The sequence below is a fragment of the Cryptomeria japonica genome, chromosome 11 (assembly GCF_030272615.1).
Source record: "Cryptomeria japonica chromosome 11, Sugi_1.0, whole genome shotgun sequence".
Classification (NCBI taxonomy): Eukaryota; Viridiplantae; Streptophyta; class Pinopsida; order Cupressales; family Cupressaceae; genus Cryptomeria; species Cryptomeria japonica.
In genome coordinates this window covers 502,482,960-502,505,328 of record NC_081415.1, presented here as the reverse complement: position 1 = coordinate 502,505,328, position 22,369 = coordinate 502,482,960, and the positions used below count along the sequence as shown (strand labels likewise).

General features: G+C 34.5%; 1 non-coding gene and 1 pseudogene across 1 annotated transcript; both read right to left on the bottom strand.

Annotated features, from left to right (window-relative positions):
- Window positions 1–170: 170 nt before the first annotated feature.
- Window positions 171–258, bottom strand: TRNAS-GCU (transfer RNA serine (anticodon GCU)). Its single transcript has one exon. It is a non-coding gene; the product is annotated as a tRNA-Ser (tRNA).
- A 2,005-nt stretch (window positions 259–2,263) lies between these two features.
- LOC131068263 (uncharacterized) lies at window positions 2,264–3,555 on the bottom strand (annotated as a pseudogene).
- Window positions 3,556–22,369: the final 18,814 nt, after the last annotated feature.

The window sequence follows — 22,369 nt, the reverse complement described above, 5'->3', positions numbered from 1 at the left end:
GGAGATTACATAATGCTTACTCTTAAGCTATTCGTTTACATAGTAGTGATATTTTTTGTTTCTCTCTTTATCTTTGGATTCCTCTCAAACGACCCAGGACGAAATCCTGGGTGTAAAGAATAGTGATGAAAAAAGATTAGAAAGTAGATTAGTCATCTTAAGTGATTGAACGGAGAGAGAGGGATTCGAACCCGCGGTACAAATAGTCTGTACAACGGATTAGCAATCCATCGCTTTAGTCCGCTCAGCCATCTCTCCTAGATGGGAGATCTAAAATGAATATAGCATTTCACTAAATAAAGACCAAGATTTGTGAGAATCCGATTTTTTTTCTTTATTCCGTTCCAAACAATTTTTCGCTTTCTCTAGCTCGGCCAGTATCTGGCCAGGCCATTATCTTCCCTAGATAAGAATAATTAACCAAATTATGAAGCATACAGTGCTCTAGCTAATCTGAGAGCTAAAAATAATACTATAAAAGCAGCTAAAAGGGCTATCAAAATTTGACCTAGTGATATCATTTTTTTATTTCCTCTCCAATCACTATTTATTATATAAGATAATAGATAAGCACTTCTAGTTATTTATTTTAATGATTCTGGCTATTTCAAGCTATAATCTGGATGAAATGTTCTAGATTGAAAATGGATAGATCATATTGGAAGGGTAAAAAAGAGATTTCAAAGACTAAGAGTGGATAATTTTTATGAAAATGATCATAATTTTCATTTTCTATTCATAAAGAAAAACTATGACAAAATCATTTGAACCATTCTAAGGAATGTGTTAATAATTCTAACAGCTATTATAGAGTGGTTACTAAAAAAATATTACTTAAGTAATAGGGTATTATTTTGAATATCCATAAAGGATTGTTCTTGCAAGAGTAAAAACAATAAGGTAAGGGGCGGATTTAAAAGGAACCATCTCCTATTGAATTCTTCAGGAATAGGGAAATACGATGATAGGAACTTGCATTAAATTCTTATTAGAATCTAAAAATTCCTTTTTTCCCTAATGGACAAAAGATCGATCTGTATGATACAATGAAATTGTGGCGGGTATAGTTTAGTGGTAAAAGTGTGATTCACTCTATCATTATATTCAACAGAGTTGAAGGATCTTTCAACTCTCGTCTATATTTTGAAAAAAAAAAGCTATATTTCTATATAGGTTCCAAACCTCTCCTATGAATACCCTGGTTCAGGAAAGGAATTGTGCACATTCTCGTAATTTGGATTTGGAATGATAAAGAAGCCCTATTTTCCATTCCATCCAAGATGGCGAAACAGAATGTAGAATGTTTTCAAGGATTAGACCGATCTATCTAATCAGATCAATTAAAGATCCATGGATATCAAAAGATTATTTTTCATCGTAACTAAATGTTCAATTGCTAGAATAGCAAAAGTTGGAGCCAAATAGCTAGATAACAATGACTTTGGTTTACTTGAGTCACCGTGATTTTGTTTGAGCTCGGTGGAATTTGATTTCCTCTAAGATCGCAATCAGTAGAAATAGGGAACGAAGTAACTAGAAAGATTTTTTAGCCTAATATTAAGATTTTTCAATCTTATCTTTCTATAGGGATCATCTATAGAAAGATAAGATATTTTAACTTATTAGTGTCTTCAATTGTTTCGCAATTGACAGATGTGAAGCCAAACTCGACAACCTTTGCGAACGTCCCCTCTGCCTCTATCAAGATGGGAGCTTTGGAACAGGATGTGGACATCCACTAAATCATAATGAAAGGGATATTTTTGCTAAATGCTAAAATACATTAGGCGAAACATTTCCATCCAATTCAGGTTCAACTTTCCTTCAAATATTTTGTACAAAATGCTGAATACTTATCTAGGCTAGTTGACTGCACTCCATGAGATTCCATGGTGTAACCAAACCTCCCACATCTATCGTTAAAATTTTAGATTTCAATTTTTAAAATCATAACAAAATAAGCTATTTTACTTACATTATCATTGAATAAAGGCTAATGCTAATAGATTAATTAACGTTTCTGACATCTGAAATTAATTAATACAGATATTCAGATATCTTTTGGTTATTGCTCTAATTCCAATTACTGAAGACTGTCACGGAAGTCAGCTGGACAAGCACATATGAATCTTATGGACATTTTCCACATTTTTATTTCAAAATTATATGGACAAGCCCTTCCAAAAATCTTTTACTTCCTTTTAAAACAAAAAAAATCTTTTACTTTATTATAATTCAAAATAATCAGTATTTTCCATTAACATTAGTTTGACCAGAGATGTAGAAGGCCTCTTGAATTGCCTGTATAAATTTCATTTCTATCCTTGTCGTAGAACAATGCAGTAATGTCTTCAAGAGTGTCTTGAAAGGTGCTCTGGATTACTGATAGATTAGGTCGACTTATGCCCACATCTGGGTCACTGCCACCAATCGTAGCACAGCAATTTCCAGTCAAGATGTTGCTTATGTTTATTGAGCAACTTTTTTTATCATCTTCAATGGACTTGTGAACTTTGTTGTAAGAAAGGAGTAGCTGATCATAAGTCAATTTAACAACAGTTGTGTTGATCTTTAAAGCAGAAAACCATATCAAGTTGTTTTTGTAAGATGCAACCAGCTCTCCTTGCACATTCCATACAAAAACAGTCCCACTGCTAAATATCAAGAACAATCGTTTCATAATCAAAAAAATAAATGTTGAAGGCTTCTCAAACTCTCGTCCGCTCAATTCAGTCCTCTTTTCACTGTGAACATCAACCATTTGCAGGTATTCATTCTCTTGTTTTAGGAGTATCTTGTCATGGAACAGCTCAAAAAATTCTCTCTCTTTGTTGGGTAGTAATGCAAGATGAAAAGATTTCAAAACTTGCCATCCTCTAAAGATAAGATCCTGAGAGGAAGAATACTTCCACAAGCACTTCTTTTCGATTTTAAGAGCATTATACCAGAAGTGATCTTTATTTCTTCAATTTCTTTGTCAGATATGGAGTACAAGTGTGTATAGTTCTTCAAATCAAACACCTTGTAAATATGATCTTGAGCTGAAAAAACAAGAACTTTCCCATTGAGAGGATCGAGCCTTAAGAGCTTTTCACCCTTAAACAAAGCAAAGCCAGCATCTGGTTGAGCTCTTCTAATGTACTCAAGTAGGGTTGTTCTGTACTTGAGTGAGAATCTATCGGAAGGATGAGCTGATATTGTCATGAGAGAATCATTTTCTTCGTTATAGTACAGCCTTCGAATAAGGTCGTGTGGACTTAAATTCAAGTAGCAGAGCCTTTTATTTGTGTGTCTGTCAAATGCAGCACAAACACCTGATTGTGCCAAAGCAAATATAATACCGCGAGCTGAAACTATTTCGACAATCTTGGATGGTTGATTTGTATCAAACTCTTCCTGCAACTGAAAATTGCGGAACTTAATCTGAGGATGAACATTTGTCAAGGCCAACCTTTTACCAATCTCACGGCTCTGAAGTTTGTGGGCAATGTTGTAACAACGCTTCCCTTTCTCTGCCATTGTCTTGTAATAAATTGATAGTAATTCCAGAATTAATGCTGCTTCATGGAAAATGTGTTTTCAATACTTACTTTTATATCACTTGAAAGGATGTTTTGAAAGGATGTTCCAAGTCCAAATTGAGATGAAGCTCGTCGAATGAAGCGTTTCGGGTATTTCTCGAGTATATGAAACAATTATACGAGTGTAATTAGCATGAAAATTTACTTTCATATTTTCATAGGTTGTGCTTATCCTCCTATGAATGGTCATATGATGATAGATATTTTAAGATATTGTAGCTTTTATATTTAATGGGCATAAATTCATAGGTTGAATATATAAGATTACGGAAGCCGTTATTTTCTACACAAAATATTAAATGGATATAAATTCAGAGGTTGAACATATAAGATTATGGAAGTGGTTATTCTTCACACAAAATAGCAATGCAAGTACAAAATAGTATGTATCGGCATATATGGTTGGTCATACGAAGTTCGTTCGCATCGGGGGCTGTGTGGGGCGTAGCATGAGAGAGGTCGTCATGATGGGGCCCTTTGACCACCGACAAAAGCTAAGTCTACAGACATTCACCAACGTCGACGTGAAGCCCACAAAGCAGCATGAAAGTGTACCGCCCTTCGAAAGATGAGAAGCGGCAAGAATCTTTTATCATCGACAGGCTGTGTGAAAAACACCACGGGTTTTAAAGGAGGTGGGTGCGAATTTGCTAAAAACACACGGGGTGTGAAGCACTTTGAAAAGAAAACAAATAGGATTTTTCTCATTTGTCGTCTATTCCTAAAAGTGGAACCGTGTGAAAGAGAAAGCTTTGATTCCAGGGTGGATAGTAAAGATTGTGACTGTAAAAAATAGTGAGTGAAAAATTATAACTATGTTTTTTTAATTTTAGTTGCAAAGGGTGATTTTTTGGGTTGTGAAAGGGACATTTTGTTTTGTTTTAGATGAGTCATTTTTGAAATTACTATAGAAAGTCATGTCTTTTAGCACGTTTCTATCCATAACTGACAAAACTTGTTGAAAATTGCAGTAGTTCAACATTGATAGATGCAGTTCAAAAAACACGATGGGTTTAGTACGAAGGGGTTTGTATTTGGGCTATTAGTAAAATCTTGAACATGTTTTGTTTTAAATAGGTAATTTCTCGAAACTACTGTAGGAAGCTGTGTTTGTTACTTATTTGTCCATAACTTGTTGAACTGGTCGAAAGGATGAGGGTTTTGTATGAAAAGGGTTTATTTTTGGGCTATTAGGAAACTTCGAAATTAATGGAACTGAAACAAAAAAAAATTATCCAAAGCAGACGTTCACAACAATATTTAGGAAATAGATATATTATATTTTCTATATGTCAAAATCCTCAATTTTTTGAACACTCGGAAACGCATGTCTAAAAAACGTGATGGTTTTGTACAGAGTGATTTATTTTGGGGCTACTAGTAAAATGTGCAATGAATGAAACCTCAAAAGTAATAAATATAGATTGAAAATGGTAACATTTAATTAATTTCACAATTTTACAAGTTTATATTGAAGTATCTAGACCAATATTTTCACACTTACATTATTGCTTATAAGAAAATGGAACAAATCCACAAAACATAGTTAGATTGGAACTAGGATTTGATAATTCTTGACATAAAAGTTTGTGGTTGTATAGCTCTTCATGTTGACATCATTTTTTTTTGAGCCACTCATGGGTTCATATGTTGTTCTATAACTGTATATTTTCATATTAGAATTTGTTAGCCTTGTCCACTATAAAATTTGCTCCACACACATGCCCCTCGATGTCAAGATGTGGAAATGTCATTATCTTACTCCTTGGATGTTTGAAACTCTGGAATCTACTTGATGTAGAGAAAAGTTATCCTTGACAAGTAATTGGAATTGCAACCTATTAAAAAAAGAGCATTCTATAATCATCTAAATTTTTAATTGTTGGCTATTGGAGATATTCCACATATTTGCAATTTGTTATCCTTGCATGGCTTAATTTACTCTTGTGCTTTCTCATATTTGTAACTTAGTTATATATTTAACCAATCTTATTCAAGTAGAATTTTATTATTTCTATTGCATATGCATCCTTATGTTTCTCATGAGCTTGATCTACCTATTCTTGGAATGTCTTCATTTACTTATGACATCATAAATTTATGATTGGTACCTTCCTTATATTTTAACCTATACTTTAGGGGCCTAGACTATAGATAAAAGCATCTTGATAGAAATTGAGGCACACAATATAAATAAATAAGGTGGGAAGAAACTTGAAGGTAGCACATACTTCAATCTCGTCTAGTTAAAGGTACAATATAGTCTAATGTGGCACACTCCAAACTAACTCAATACTTTAGTAGAAGATGTATCCATCATGAGATAATTCATATCAAGACTCTTGAAATAATATTATCATAATTCTAGCTAGGCAAATAACAAGAGATAAGGGATATATATTTTTGCCCTAGAATAGTGATGAAGTACTTGGACCCACCAAATAGACATTCAAACCTATAACTAATATAAAAAAATAGATAAAACTCACTTTCCAATTACTTAATTTGATTAAAAAAGGGAAGCATATGAGCTTATCCACATCTATTATAACTCCATAAGTGTAGATATATAAATGATCTATCATTTTCTAACATCATAACTTAGAACTAAATCTTTATTAATCTTTTTAATTTACTCTAACTATTTCTTATACCAATAGACATGCAATTATTATAAAGAAATAAATGAGAAGACAAAGAATCATTTCAAACACCAAGAATAAATTCTTAAAATATTTCAACACCCAAAATAAAATTAAAGCATGAAGAATTTTTTTCCAAATTTGTGGAGAAATGTGTCACAATATGAATATCAAGGTGGTAACCATAATTAAATTTTAATATAGAACTCTACCCAACAAGAGCATAAAAAATTATTCTAGAAATTGGTCATAGAAACATGAGGAAAATTGGGGTTTTAGTGGGTTTTATTTTATTAAAGTGTGAGGCCTCATTATAGATGGACATGAATACTACATATTTTGATGCTATTTTGAGATAATATACTTGATTTTGATGTTAGGAACATCTACATAGGTGAAATTAGTGCACATATGAGAAATAAATCTCGAATAAGAGTTAAATAAATTACATTATGTGAAGAGTGTTCCTTCATGAATTATGGTTCAATGATTCATTTATTTTATGATATGTTAATTGTATGAACAAATTTATGTGTCTTCGGTTATGTTTACTATATTCTACTAATTACTACAACTAAGTGTGATCCGAGCATAGGCTTGAAGAAATTGTGGGGGTGGAAACAATTCTCATATGGAAAGGAGATATATTTCTTTAAGGTTAGGTCAACAGACAGAAGGTGCAAAGAAGGTATGGATTCACTTGATTTGTTAACCTTATCTAAACTCTATGGTTAAGCTATTGACCTTATGATGTGTATGGCATAATGGGTTACTAATCTACCTTAAAAGTAATAATGAAAGTATTCAAATTAGTTGTGTTAATGATATAGTAATAGAATTGGAGAAATGATGCACCCATAAGAAAACACGAAGTACTCATGTCCTCATTTATTTTATAATTACAAAACTATACATCTTCTTTGAGTCGACATCATTCCTCTATCATAAATTAGTTGAACATATAATAAATGAAAGGGGGAAACTACATATGTTCTTGATTATATGGAGATAAGTATGCATACACGTGTATGGATAAAAGGTACATGAATTTATATTGATACATAATAAATTAAGATTCTTGATAGTAAATTGGAATAGATTTTGATATAAGGAATTTAAATATGTATTAATTAAGTCACATACATGTTAAGACATAATCAAATAATTATTATGAATATAGATAAAATTGTTTTAGAAGATAATATGTTAAGACTTACTTGTGGACTAGTCAATGATTATAACGGATATATAAATTAAGTGTTTATGCTCAATTATTTTATGTACTTCTAGTCATATCATAAATTAAGAGATTCAAATGTATGCACAATTTGTGATGCTTCATTGTATTCAATTGAGATGCTAAATTATTATTTTTATATTACAATGAGAAAATATATAGCACGTGCTTCGTGGTTTTATGCTATTGTTAATGACCAATTAGAGTGTTATTATAAGTAAAATCTTAGATGATATGATAATATTTTTAAGCACATCATAAGACTGAAAGTGGGGGTGAATCAATCTTGTCCAAATCCTTAAACTTCTTTAATCACAAACACTTATCAATTATCATTAACCAACTAGGCATCAATGAAAGATGAAACAATAAACACCAAACACATGAACACTAGATTTTTATGTGGAAAACCCAATGTGGGAAAAACCACGCTAAGAATCACGCTCACAATATACATAACTAAATACAATATTTTAGCCTAAAGGCCAAGAAATCTCATTTCTCCTAATTTGGACTTGCAAGCTAAGGCACACAACCTTAGGGCAAGATACAAAGGACTTGTAGGTTGAAGCTTACTACTCCAGGGAAAGCTACAAAGGACTTGTGTAGTATTGAGACACACGATACCAGGGCAAGATACGAATTTGCACAGGCTGCCAAAAGGATTCATTGTCTTCTGGTAGACATGGAGAAAAAATGAATTGAATGATGTAGGATCTCCTAATCATATACACATCATAGACTAATATTCTCTCTTCTTCTTCCATACATATACTTCTACATCATTCTCAATCAATCCACACCACAATTCACACATCCACACATCAATTTAATATCAACTTATTCACCAAAGCATTCAACTAGGTCAACGACATATAGAATGAACATAAATTACACAAAGTCAACCACCATGAGATAAAGGGGACCCAAATACATCACAACATGTCTTTCTAAGTTGATTGGAGAATGAACCACACTCATCAATACATCCTCCAAAGTTGACATCAAATTTCACGTGTAGATAAACAATAAAACGTGTTAACCAGTCAACCTAGAAATATTATCCAATTTAAATGCTGATCTTCACATGCCATAATAAGACCCATAAAAACATCATAACTCAACCTCCAATTCATATCTAGACCAAAAGAATATGATCCAAATAAGATAGACCAACACAACATATATCGCCCAACAACAAATCAACATAACTTCTCTTCTAGAGAAAACCAACACTTGAATTTTGAACTGGAACACTACACAAACAATATGGACATGTCCTCCAAGCCACAATAGTTGAACCAACACTATGGAGCATTCTCTAGACTAGTCCAGTCAGACAATCTCACTATCAACAAACTACTGCTTCTTATCTGTACAAACTTAATTCGCTACAGAGTTACAAAGAATGTTAGGAATCTATTTCGAATAGAAATTCATGGAAAATGTGTTTTCAATACTTACTTTTTATATCACTTGAAAGGATGTTTTGAAAGGATGTTCCAAGTCCAAATTGAGATGCAACTCGTCGAAAGAAGCGTTCCGGAGATTCCTCGAGTATATGAAACAATTATACGAGTGTAATTAGCATGAAAATTTACTTTCATATTTTCATAGGTTGTGCTTATCCTCCTCCTATGAATTGTCATATGATGATAGATATTTTAAGATATTGTAGCTATATATTTAATGGGCATAAATTCATAGGTTGAATATATAAGATTACGAAGTTGTTATTTTCTACACAAAATAATAAATGGATATAAATTCAGAGATTGAACGTATAAGATTATGGAAGTGGTTATTCTCCACACAATAGTAATGCAAGTACAAAAATAGTATGTATCGGCATACATAAGTAGCCATATGAAGTTCGTTTGCATCGGGGACTGTGTGGGGCGTAGCATGAGAGAGGTTGCCATGGTGGGGCCCTTTGACCATCGAGAAAAGCTAAGTCGACAGGTATTCACCAATGTTGACATGAAGCCAACAAAGCAGCATGAAAGTGTACCGCCCTTCGAAAGATGAGAAGCGGCAGGAATCTTTTATCATCGACAAGCTATGTGAAAAACACCACAGGTTTTAAAGGAGGTAGGTGCGAATTTGCTAAAAACACACGGGGTGTGAAGCGTTGTGAAAAGAAAACAAATAGGATATTTCTCATTTGTCATCTATTGCTAAAATTGGGACCGTGTGAAAGAAAAAGCTTTGATTCGAGGGTGGATAGTAAAGATTGTGACTGTAAAAAATAGTGAGTAAAAAATTATAACTATGTTTTTTTAATTTTAGTTGCAAAGGGTAATTTTTTGGGTTGTGAAAGGGACATTTTGTTTTGTTTTAGATGGGTCATTTTTGAAATTACCATAGAAAGTCATGTCTTTTATCACTTTTCTATCCATAACTGACAAAACTTGTTGAAAATTACAGTAGTTCAACATTGATAGATGCAGTTAGAAAAACATGATGGGTTTAGTACAAAGGGGTTTGTATTTGGGCTATTAGTAAAATCTTGAACATGTTTTGTTTTAAATAGGTAATTTTTTGAAACTGTTGTAAGAAGCCGTGTTTGTTACTTATTTGTCCATAACTTGTTGATTTGGTCGAAAAGGATGAGGGTTTTGTATGGAAAGGGTTTATTTTTGGGCTATTAGGAAACTTCGAAATTAATGGAACTAAAACAAAAAAATTATCCAAAGCAGACGTTTACAACAATATTTAGGAAATAGATATATTATATTTTCTACATGTCAAAATCCCCAATTTTTTGAACATTTAAAAATGCATGTCTAAAAAACGTGATGGTTTTGTACAGAGTGATTTATTTTTGGGCTATTAGTAAAATGTGCAATGAATGAAACCTCAAAAGTAATAAATATAGATTGAAAATGGTAACATTTAATTAATTTCACAATCTTACAAGTTTATATTGAAGTATCTAGACCAATATTTTCACACTTACATTTTTGCTTAAAAGAAAATGGAACAAATCCACAAAACATAGTTAGATTGGAACTAGGATTTGATAATTCCTGGCATAAAAGTTTGTAGTTGTATAGCTCTACATGTTGACATCAATTTTTTTTGAGCCAGTCATGGGCTCATATGTTGTTCTATAACTGTATATTTTCATATTAGAATTTGTTAGCCTTGTTCACTATAAAATTTGCTCCACACACATGCCCCTCGATGTCAAGATGTGGCAATGACATTATATTACTCCTTGGATGTTTGAAACTCTAGAATCTACCTGATGTAGAGAAAAGTTATCCTTGACAAGTAATTGGAATTGCAACCTATTAAAAAAAGAGCATTCTATAATCATCTAAATTTTTAATTGTTGGCTATTGGAAATATTCCACATATTTGCAATTTATTGTCCTTGCATGGCTTAATTTACTCGTGTTTTCTCATATTTGTAACTTAGTTATATATTTAACCAATCTTATTCAAGTAGAATTTTGTTATTTCTATTGCATATGCATCCTTATGTTTCTCATGAGCTTGGTCTACCTATTCTTGGAAGGACGCGTCTATTCTGGCTCCAAAAGTGACCTGTCGTACCAACAACATGCATCGACATACATGTCCGAGACATGCATACCATGCCAATTTGCCGCAGCGGCTGAACCCACAGTATGTGATGTGGAGTTGTCGTGGACTCGCCGATTTCAATCGTCGAGCCCCACCCAAAATTACGTGGACATGTCGGAGGATGGCCACGACTCGCTTAGTGGTTAGTGGCGGTATTTTGTGCATAACACGCACATTAAAAGCCAGAAAAAAAAAAAAAACCGCCAACAACTGAAGAAACCACGTTCGGACAACATACTAGCGGGAAAAAGAGGGTGCGGGCTTAAAAAAAATCAATAAAATAAAATAAAACCGTCGGTGATTTAAGAAACCGCGTTCAGATGACATACTGATGGGAAAAGGAGGGCGCTGCTTTCAAAAGGCGTACCTTCGTCAGAAAACGTAGCGTTGTTTTATGCCTAACGTGGAAAAAAGAAGACTAATGCACGATGAAAACATTATTGTTGAAGGGCAGGCTGCGTCTATTATGGCTCATTGTTGAAGGGCTCTTGTTGAAGCAGGCTGCATTGTTGAAGGGCAGGCTGCGTCTATTATGGCTCATTGTTGAAGGGCATCCGATTGTTGAAGGCTTGATTGTTGAAGGCTCATTGTTGAGGGCGGATTTCTGGGACTGCAATTTTCTGTGTCATGGTGGGGGTGAGGTATGTTGAAATCCACCTCTATAACTTGTCTTTTTCATGTTTGTGTTTGGATTTTGTTTAAAATGATCAAGATTTGCATTGTCAGGGTTAGAGACCACACGAGACGCGTGTATGCTGGCTCCAAAAAGCCTTACATTGTGACTCCCAACTGACAAGCCATGGTAGTGTTGTAGTGGGTCGACCCTTTTGAACGGCCTTTTAAACCGTAGGTTTTTGCTTTTTACATTATGCATCATAATAGACACATCCGTTGATTGGTCTGTTTTGCGGCCGCGGCTAAGCCAGGTCGTCCACGAATCTATGAAGGTGTATAACACACCATTTTTGTCAAATTTGCCATTTCGCGAGGCCACAGAAAAAGGCACACACGCAGTCCGCGAATCAATGAAGGCTCATAACACGCCATGAGAGTCTAATTCACCATTTCACGAGACCATAGAAAAAGGCAGACACACTGTGAATAAATAGTTAAATTTACATGAAAACAAAATACTTAGTTGATCCCACAAATGATCATTAAATGAACTCCCATATAAATTTAATGTTTACATCTTCAAAATCAAGATTGCATTGATGAACCCTTATCCATTTGGAATGATGAACCAGAGCCATAAAATGATAGATGGATCAATTAGTAGGAAAGAACCATATCCTGTTGTACTCTCTTCCTTTGAGTCTATGACCTAGGAGAGTCGCATTTAAGCATATAAGACTTGAGAAATCTCTCAAAGGGTAGCTTATTGGTAAAAAAATCCTAGATAGCAATCTGTACAACATACCTCTTCAATAATCAATTGCTCATATTGAAAACTAGCTAAGGTCAAAGGAGCTTGATTGAGTGCATGTCTGCAATCGTTGAGAGAAGGGGATAAGAGCATGAATATTTTTTTCCATTTCCTTCAACATAAACATAAAAAGGAACGTACAGAATCATTAATTCTATTGATGACACACCTCAACGAGGCGAGATATGATTATGAAACTATTTTATGTTTATTAGAAACAACTAATTACTGATGAATCAATTACTAATCCCCTTATTCCTATCTTGGAAGAAAGACTAGTTGAATGTATCCCCCACAAAATTCAATAAGATTACAACACTTTTTTAGATCAATATCTTACCTTAGATGAGATGGAGGAGACTATGTATCTTGGATTTAGAAAAGGGCCTGGGAGTGGATGGAATTCTTGTTGAGTTATATTGTGTTCTCTGGCCACATATCAAGGAGGACTTCTATAATGTTTATCTAGAAGGAACTAAAAGTAGGTCTCTAGTAGCTAATACTAAACAAGGGCTCATTAAGGTTATACCCAAAAGGAAGAAAGAAGACATCATGAATGGATGACACCCCATAACCTTATTGAATATTCCATACAAGATTATAGCTCAATATGTAGCCAAAAGAATAAAAAACATATCCCAAGAGATAATAAGACCTTAGCAAACAAGCTTCCTTAGGGCTAAATTTATTTTAGACAACTTGGTGATAGCTGGGGAATCCATCTAATGGCCTGATCAAACAACTCAGGATGCTCTAATTCTCAAATTATATTTTCATAAGGTGTATGATTGTATAAGATACTTGTTCATCCTTAAAATGATTCAATAAATAATTTTTGGTCATAAGTTTTGTTCTCATGTTTGAATGATATTTATGGATGCTAATGCAAGATTGGCCATTAATGGAACTCTCGCCCCCCGATTGCCACTCCAAATATTCATTCAACAAGGCTACCCTCTTGCACCATTCCTTTTGTCCTTACAGTTGATGTCCTTGGATATCTTTTACATCATGCTCAATGAAACCACCTCATCCATAGTATTTCTCTTCCTAACAATATTGTCACTCTTAACTCTCATTTTTCTAATGATAACACTATAGTCATTCAAAAGAATTATTTTGCACTACATTGAGCTCTAAACTTGCTATGCACAAAACTAAATTTTGGATGATACATCCTAGCTCTCATCCTCAGATTCCAAAAGAGAGGAAAGAAATTAAGCATGGTACCATTACTAGATATCTTGGCATTCCCTTTGGAATAAGAGTTTTATTGAAATAAATGTTGAGGTGGTTCCTTAACAAGTTCAAAGAAAAACATTTATCATGGACAAATCAATTTTTATTTATGTTTAGGCATATTTAGGTAGCTAATAAAATTATTTTGGCTAACAAAGTCGATATCTCTTCATGTTGGTTGCCCTATAATATTGTTACAATCAATTAACATAGCTCATAGGAAGTTTTATCTGGTCTAAATGGGAAAAGAAAAAAGGCATGTTAGCTATGTCTTGGTCTCATTGTGTTCTCTCAAAAGAGAAGGGTGGATTGGAAATCACAGACCCCTTCACACAAGGGGCTTCCCTATCAACAAAATGGATTAGCGGACTCTGGAAGGAAATTCACCTTGAAACTCTTGGTTAGGTATTGTATGCAAACAATAATTGTCCGTATATAATGGATTGCTATCCAATGGTTTGACAAGATTATTTTATCCCCTTACATTGAAAGGTCCCATAGATAAACTCCTTTCAATTGTATATGGAATGTTTAGTATGTATAGTATATCTATCACAAACTATCTTGGTTTGGTCAAACATTTAGCTATGGACTCAGCTTTGCAATGTCTTTAATTTGGTGGAATCGTATGATCCAAGAAAATAACAACCTACTTGCTATGATTCCTAGATTAAAAGCTAAACGCTTCTGCAAGTCAAAAAAGTAATTCAAACCTTCAAAGAATTTTGGGATCCTTCAAGATCCACGTGGAAATCATGGAATCATCATGAAAATCAACCTTCAATTTAAACTATATGATAAGATTATTGTAATGTAAATTTAGAAAATTGTGCTCCCCAACCTCCATATTCTTATCTCTTATAATTGTCATATGTGCTTCCTTAAGGATTGGAGGTGGCCTAATGGTTGCATCCTTAGATCATTTCCTCTCAAAGGAATTTACAAGCAATTTCTACCTAATTTGGAAGTCAAAAGACGATGCCAATCCCAATTCACTACTTGGAAGCTTCATCATGTAAAACTCCGAGTAGATTCTTGCCTTAAATTCCTTAGCAATCTCCCTTTACGTCCCTTTTCTGGTAAGAATGAAACCTTCAAACATTGCTTCTATGTCTTCTATCATGTCAAATTATTATGGGATAAACTTTTTACTTCCCTACCTACCCTTTTCCACTTCTCATGGTTATGGAAACTTCTTGTTCTAGGATATTCTTTAGCTCACAACATGATCTCTAGCTCTTTCCATCTCACCATTATCAAATGCATCTAGAAGTTTAGATGTCTTGCTGCCCTATATCACTCCTTTTCTCCTTGTGACCTTGAAGTACATACTATTTGCTCTGGTCTTCTCACCCAAATGAATTTCTTAGCTACCTCACTAAAAGATCAAGCCAATTGTTACAAGCTAGGGTTGTTGTTGCACCAAAAGATTGACCTGTTAATGCCCAATACAACCACTAGACTTATAGAATCCACATGAAGTTGTTAAACCATGTCATGAATCCCCATGAGGGATGCTGGCCCACTGCCAACAATCCCCCTCCGAGCATCACTCATTGTAGCTTGCCCACTACCAACAATCCCCCTCCCAGCGTCACTCATTGCATTGAACTGATCTTGATTTTCTGAAAATATAAATTGAAAACACGACATGAAAGAGACAACCAATTTTGCCTATGCTAAACAGATAGTGTATGTTCAGTGAGGATGTGTTCAACTCTCCAATGTTTTCACAGGGGCATCGGGGCCGTCTGTTAGCGCATTAGTGATTTTCTATAGCGCGTAGGTTCTACAGATTAGCGCATAGCAGAAACAAAGAGAAAAAAACAGTTTGTAACCAAGACAAAAAGTTAGACTTGTAGAAGTTCACATTAAAATCTGAATCTTTCGCTAACTAGTGTTTTGTTGCAGGTTACTAATCTTTGTTTTGCAGGATTGGAGGATTTTGATTTTAAGGCATTTGATTATTTTCGGGTTTCTAACTTTTTCTAAGTTAGTTATTAGAAGTATTTTATTTTCCTTGTTGGTAAAAAGAATGAACTCATTTTCCTTTGGTGTTACTTAAAAAGAACAACAAAAGAAAAAATCATTTTCTTGCTTTCTTAGGGAGAAAACACTTCATTTTTGGACTTAAAAAGAACAAAGACAAAATTTATTTTTGTAAAAGTTTTAAAATGAACCTCTCACCATCCTTTGGTGTTTAAAATGATCCACTTTGTTTTGCACAAGTAAAATAACCTCACTTTCAAATTCTAGACAAAGCAAAAAGAGGGAAATCTTTCCTCTTTCGAATTTACATTTTGTTGACCAAAATCACAAATTTTCTTTGTTGACCAGTTTTGATTCGAGAATTCATTTTTACGCACTTTTCTATGGGGATTTAAAACAAACACCATGCTTTTTGGAGCAATATCTCTAAATAGAAGTTAGAAAATCATTGCCTTGAGGGTTAAAAAGAACTTGATTGCTTTGTCTCGAAAGTGGAAGGTATATGCTCTCCCCTTAACTGGGTGACCAAAAAGCCAAACCACTCTTATGCTTTATGTATTTCAAGTACTTAAATCCTTTAGCAGGTCTACCCTCCCGAGTTGTTCTTAGAGCACCATTTAAATGGTCAGTGAGAGGGGAACGACCTAGGTGGGAAATGACTTTATCGCCAAGAGTTCCAACCCACTATAATCAATAGTTGAGGTTGACGAAAGTCCCTTCAATGGTTTTGCTCAATGATTAGTCTTCCCCCAGTATCTTTACGATACGTAAAGCATTTGTTCTAAAGATTGGGAAGCCTCCCGAGGGAGTTTATCACTGAAGACCGAACAAGAAGCTTGATTACAAACTTTAGCAATAGAAACCTTGAGTCGAATCAGTATTCAAACATCTTCAATATCATAGTGCAAGGGTGGGGAAGAATCCGCCCCCAAGATCACTCACCATATATCTCCCAAGATAACTACCCAATTGTGAAGCAATTCACTTTGGGTTATTTTTTGGCAAAAGGTAAAAAAATGGGCGCCCCCTAGGGGGTGACACAGTTGTTTGAGTTGACAGAGTATCAAGACTAGTGGGCTATGATATTGTTGATGACCCTTGAATAAAGAGCCTGTCTGATTTATCTTCTTTGTATCCAAACCTGTGAAAACATTGGGGATTTGAACACATCCTCACTGAACATACACTATCTATTTAGCATAAGCAAAATTGGTTGTCTCTTTCATACTGTGTTTTCAATTGAGAATTGATTTATTTAAATAATAAAGATTATTTAAATTGGGGAATTAATCACAATTAATTAAATAATAAAAAATTTAAATAATATTTAGAAAATGGTTTAAATGATTAAATAATGATAGAAATAGAAAATAGAATAATTAGTAAGATGGTGAGGAAATATGAATTTAGAAGAATAAGATTAATTAACTTAATTAAATAATTAAAGAATTATTTAATCCGATGCTCTGCAAAAAGGACAAGGTTAGCAAATGACAAACAACACAAGACACAAGAAATCGTTAGTGTTAGTCAATCAAAAACTAATCTAAACAGGCATATCAAAAGAGATGCCAAAAACATGAGAGAATATTTAACTACAAAAGTAAATATGATGAGGCATCTCCAAATGCCTTCTAACATGCTCTTGGCTCCTTCTCCTTTGTTCCTCTCCTCTCCAAGTTCCAAAATAGTATAGCTCTCAGCAGCTTTTTGCACTATGGATGCTTATGGAGGATTGAGATTTTAGTATTTTGCTCCAAATGTAAAATGAAAAGCTAAAATACTAGATGCTATTAAAAATGATTGATTTTAACCAAAATAACAAGATATTAGTTTGCTATGCTAAATGCTCTCTAAAATGCCTATAGGTTAAATGCATACAAGTTTTCAGGATTTGGATTATGAAGAAATGGGCTCTATTTATAGGAAAAATGGAGCAATGGATGGTTGAGATTGAATAATCTCAACAAGGGTCAGGATTGAATGGTATTCAATCCATGTGAGGACTTTCAACCCAATCTCATGTTGACAAGTGTCACCATGAGGAGGCTTGAGAGGAGACATAAGGAGCATTAAATGCTTGAGGGGACATGATGGTTACCCTAGTCAAAGAAATAAATGCTTTGAAGAGACACATGGGTTACATGAGGGTTAAGTTAGGGGTCAAAGTCCTTAACCATGGGTGTAAGTGGAATTAACCATTAATGGTCATGTAAGAGCCATAAGTGGTTTGGAAGACTTTAGAGGTTAATTTGTTGAACACACAAAGCATTAATTGCTTTTCAAAGACTTTGGAGTCTTTGAGAAGTGACTCCAATTTGCTTAGGAATGTGACAATATTTAGGGGATGGATTAGGTTAATTAGGAAGGGTTTAGAAGAATCTAGAAGGGGTTTAGGCATGCAAGTGGATTTTGTAGGAAAATGCAAGTGGGTTTTGTAGGAGAATGCAAGTGGGAGGAATTTTGGGATTTTCAATTAAAATAAAATCATTTATTTCAATTAAATGGTGTAATTTGCATTTGGATAGATATTCAAATAAATATTAATTTATTTAAATGAGAAAAAGGAAGATAAAGCATTAAATGCTTGAAGACTTTAAGGGAAACCATTAAAGGTTTGAGAAGACTCTAGAAGGAAGCCATTAAATTTGAAGACTTTAAGGGAAACCATTAAAATCTTAAGAAGACTTTAAGGGAAGCCATTAAGTTTGAAGACTTTAAAGGAAATCATTAAAGGTTTGAGAAGACTCTAGAAGGAAGCCATTAAGTTTGAAGACTTTAAGGGAAACTATTAAAGGTTTCAAGTGGGTGAGGATAAATAGGATTTTAAATAAATAATTTATTTAAAATAGTTGTGCAACTTGCATTTGTAGGAAAATGCAAGTGGGTGGAGGATAAAGATGATTTAAATAAATTATTTATTTAAAATAGTTGTGCAACTTACATTTGTAGGAAAATACAAGTGGGTGGAGGATAAAGGTGATTTAAATAAGTGTTAATTTATTTAAATGTGAGAGGTGGGATTTTGGGGGATTTAAATAAATATTAATTTATTTAAATGTGAGAGAAGATTTAATTAAACAAATATGATTTATTTATTTAATTAATGGTCTGAATTTGGTTAAGTGAATTAAATCAAATAAATTGAATAATTTATTTAATTAATAGGAGAAGAGGGTTAAGATGAATTAATTAAATATTAATTTAATTAATTATTAATTGATGGTTAAATAATCAAATAAATATTAAATATTCATTTAATTAAGTGGATAGATTTATGTGATTACATTTGCCCCTTTTTGAGACGGTGCGGTTTATCACGTCATTTCAAAGAAAGATGGATAGGTATGAGAAATATGCCCCAGAAATGTTAATTTAGTGGGTGGTATGCCACCTCGAGAGATGGGCTGAAAATTTTTGAAAAATCGAGCGATCTCTTGAAAAAGAATAAGAAGTGGAGGGGAGGTAGAATAGAAGAAATTAGCAACAACGGTGAAAGAATGGAAGAAAAATAGAGTGAATACGGAGAAATGGCAAGCTAGTGAGTACCCATAGGTTATGCAGGAGATACGATGCAAATGTGGTGTTGTGCTTTTGAATGATGCTATATAATTGATCAAAATGGTTGGACAATCTGGTGCAATTGGTTAAATTGCCCCAGTCGAGTCAAAGCGTGACAGTTGATGTCAGTTGGTCGCTTGGACAGGATAAAGTCTGAGTAAGTGAATCAAAGTGACCAGATGTGACTTGGACAATTGATGTAATTGCTCGATGAAGTCAAGGTATATGAAGCAAAATTCTCGTTGAGACGTAAACAATTGATGTAATTGTCTGTTGGATTGTGTTTGATTGGTTGATCAATTAATAGTGTGTGCATGTGATGGATGGTTGTGGGGAATCATGGTAGCCTCGTTGAGACTAGGTCATTATGATAAATGTCTGATGTAGTTTAGGATTACCATGATCGATTACCTATTGAGACTCGAAGATACTTGATCAGAGTATCTGTTGATAGTCTAGGTGTGTGGGAGTCTATGTATTTGTGCAGACAGAGTAATTGGCTTAATTTTGTGGATGAGTGAGGATGGGAAGCGATGAAGGGATTAGGATGATGTTGATGATCAAGATAGGGAGGGTGAGGGGGGATTCGATGTTAGATAGAAGATATGGAGGACTAGGACCGAGTCCTATGGAAGAAGATGAGTAAAATAGAGTATGCATTATTATGACTATGTATGCATGATATGCAACTATTATGAATGTATGGAGGGGTGGAATGCAACGAAATGCAATATATACAGATGAGATGAGATGACGATCCATAGTTCTCTATTTTCATCATTGAGCTTTAAAATGTTGTAAGAAAAATACAAGCAACTTAACATAATGATTCAAGATGACCTGAGTATTCCTTACATGGATTTTGATATAGCAAGTTAATACAAGCAACTTGATATAATGGATCAAGTTGACCTGAGTATTGCTTGCGAAATAGACAAGGATTATCTCCTTTCATGCATGACTTGGATCGTCCTCCTTGATCTTAGGCTGATCATATCCTAAGACAAGTGCATACCGTAATAAGAGATAAAACCTTTATCCGGTTTAGACGAGGTAGAAGGAACCAAAGAAAGAGCATTGTACCTGCAAACAAACAGTATATACATAAAGAATAAAAAATATGGATCCTTGGTAATGGTTCATGCTCATATGGTCAAGGTATACGCCGTAGTCAGCAAGTCGTAGTGATCTATGACTGTATTTTTGCCTATGATCACGTAGCTTAGTGAACTTTCCACGTAGACACCATTAGTACATGCACCAGAACTTCATCGGAATAATGTACCGAAGATACACAAACAATGTTGTAGGAACCTGATATAAATAACTAGCCCATAAATCAACCAAGTATTTGATAGCTTAAACAAAATTTTCTTGTCAATGAAAATGTCATCTTGTCTTTGTTTTGGTAAAGAAGGATGCATCCTTGTTGAAGACAGGTTGAGTGTTGACGTTGATTGTTTGGTTGATTGATAAGTGGTCATTTGTTTGGAGTATGTTGCAATGTTGTTTGGTATCCACTTTGAAGAATATATGTACAGGGTGTTGCCATGTTTTTGATTGATTTTTGTTGTTTTTTTATGTTTTTGGATTTTGTGAGATAGTTTTCAAATGTTTGTGGTATTTTGATGATTGTTTTCAATGTTTTTGGTATTTTGATTGTTGTTTTAAATGTTTTTGGATTTTGTGAGATAATTTTCAATGAAGAACCCAACGAATCACAAGATAATGTAGAATCCACTTCCATCAAATAGGTTAAAGGCATTGCCCCCAGTTTTTAGACATGACTATAAAAAAGCGGGATGCAGGATGCATGCAGTACTTTCTTGGATTTGTAGATTTATAACAAGCCATGGTTGATGGATGGATGGATGTATGTATGAAGTCGATGTGATCGCAACAAGTTTGAAAGACAATGGAGCCATAGCCTTTACGAGTGGCGCCTGTTTGCCAGGTTTTCACCATCGTATTTACCCAAGGTGCCACCGGAGTGGTTTGTTCACCGTTTGGATGCATGAATTTTCTTTACTCTTTTGATGTTTTTGTATTTTCTTCAAGTCATTTATCTGGATGTTTTTGGTATTTTTGCCAGTATATACGGGAGCCTGATGCTCTGTGCAGCTTATGTGTAAAACCATTTGAGGTGCATGTTGTTGATCGGATCTGTTAATGGTTCTCCTTCTGAAGTAGCCAACCGATATGCCCCGGACCCAAATACAGCAGTGACAACATATGGACCCAGCCAATTTGATTCAAACTTTCCTTGATGTTCTCTGTTTGGTTGGTTACGAGGATTTTCTCAGAGAACAAGATCACCTACCTCGAATGTACGAGGTCTAACTCGATGATTATAGCTTCTGCTCATGCGTTGTTGATAGGCTTTGAGGTGGTTGTATGCAGCTTGTCGCTTCTCATCAAGTAGCTTGAAGTCCTGAAGATGGGATACTCTGTATGCTTCATCATCGATGAGATTGTGCAAGGAAACCCATAGTGATGGGATCTCGACTTCAATAGGTAAGATAGCTTCTGCACCATAGACCAATGAGTAGGGAGTTGCGCCTGTAGGGGTTCGAATGCTAGTTCGATATGCCCATAGTGATGGATTCAATTGAACGTGCCAATCACGACCGGCATCATTGACTGTCTTCTTTAGGATCCTCAATATGGTTTTATTCGATGTTTCAGCCTGACCATTGCCTTGTGGGTAATAGGGAGTGGAAAAGCGGTGTTGGATGTGAAATTTCTCACAGAGTTCCCAGACATCCTAATTTTTGAAAAGAAGCCCGTTATCTGTGATGATGGACATGGGTACACCATACCGGCAGATGATGTAATTGAGGCTGAATGAGGCAATCTGTTTTCCGGTGACTTGGGTAAGTGAAACAACTTTGATCCACTTTGTGAAATATTCGATGGCGGTAATAATGAATTTATGGCCATTAGATGAAGATGGATGGATTTTACCCACAAGTTCAAGGCCCCATTGACAAAATGGCCATGGTGTTGTGATTGGTTGAAATTCCTGTGCCGGTGCATGTATTAGGTCTCCATGAATTTGGCATTTCTTACACTTCCTGACAAAGTAGTAGGAGTCTTTTTCCAT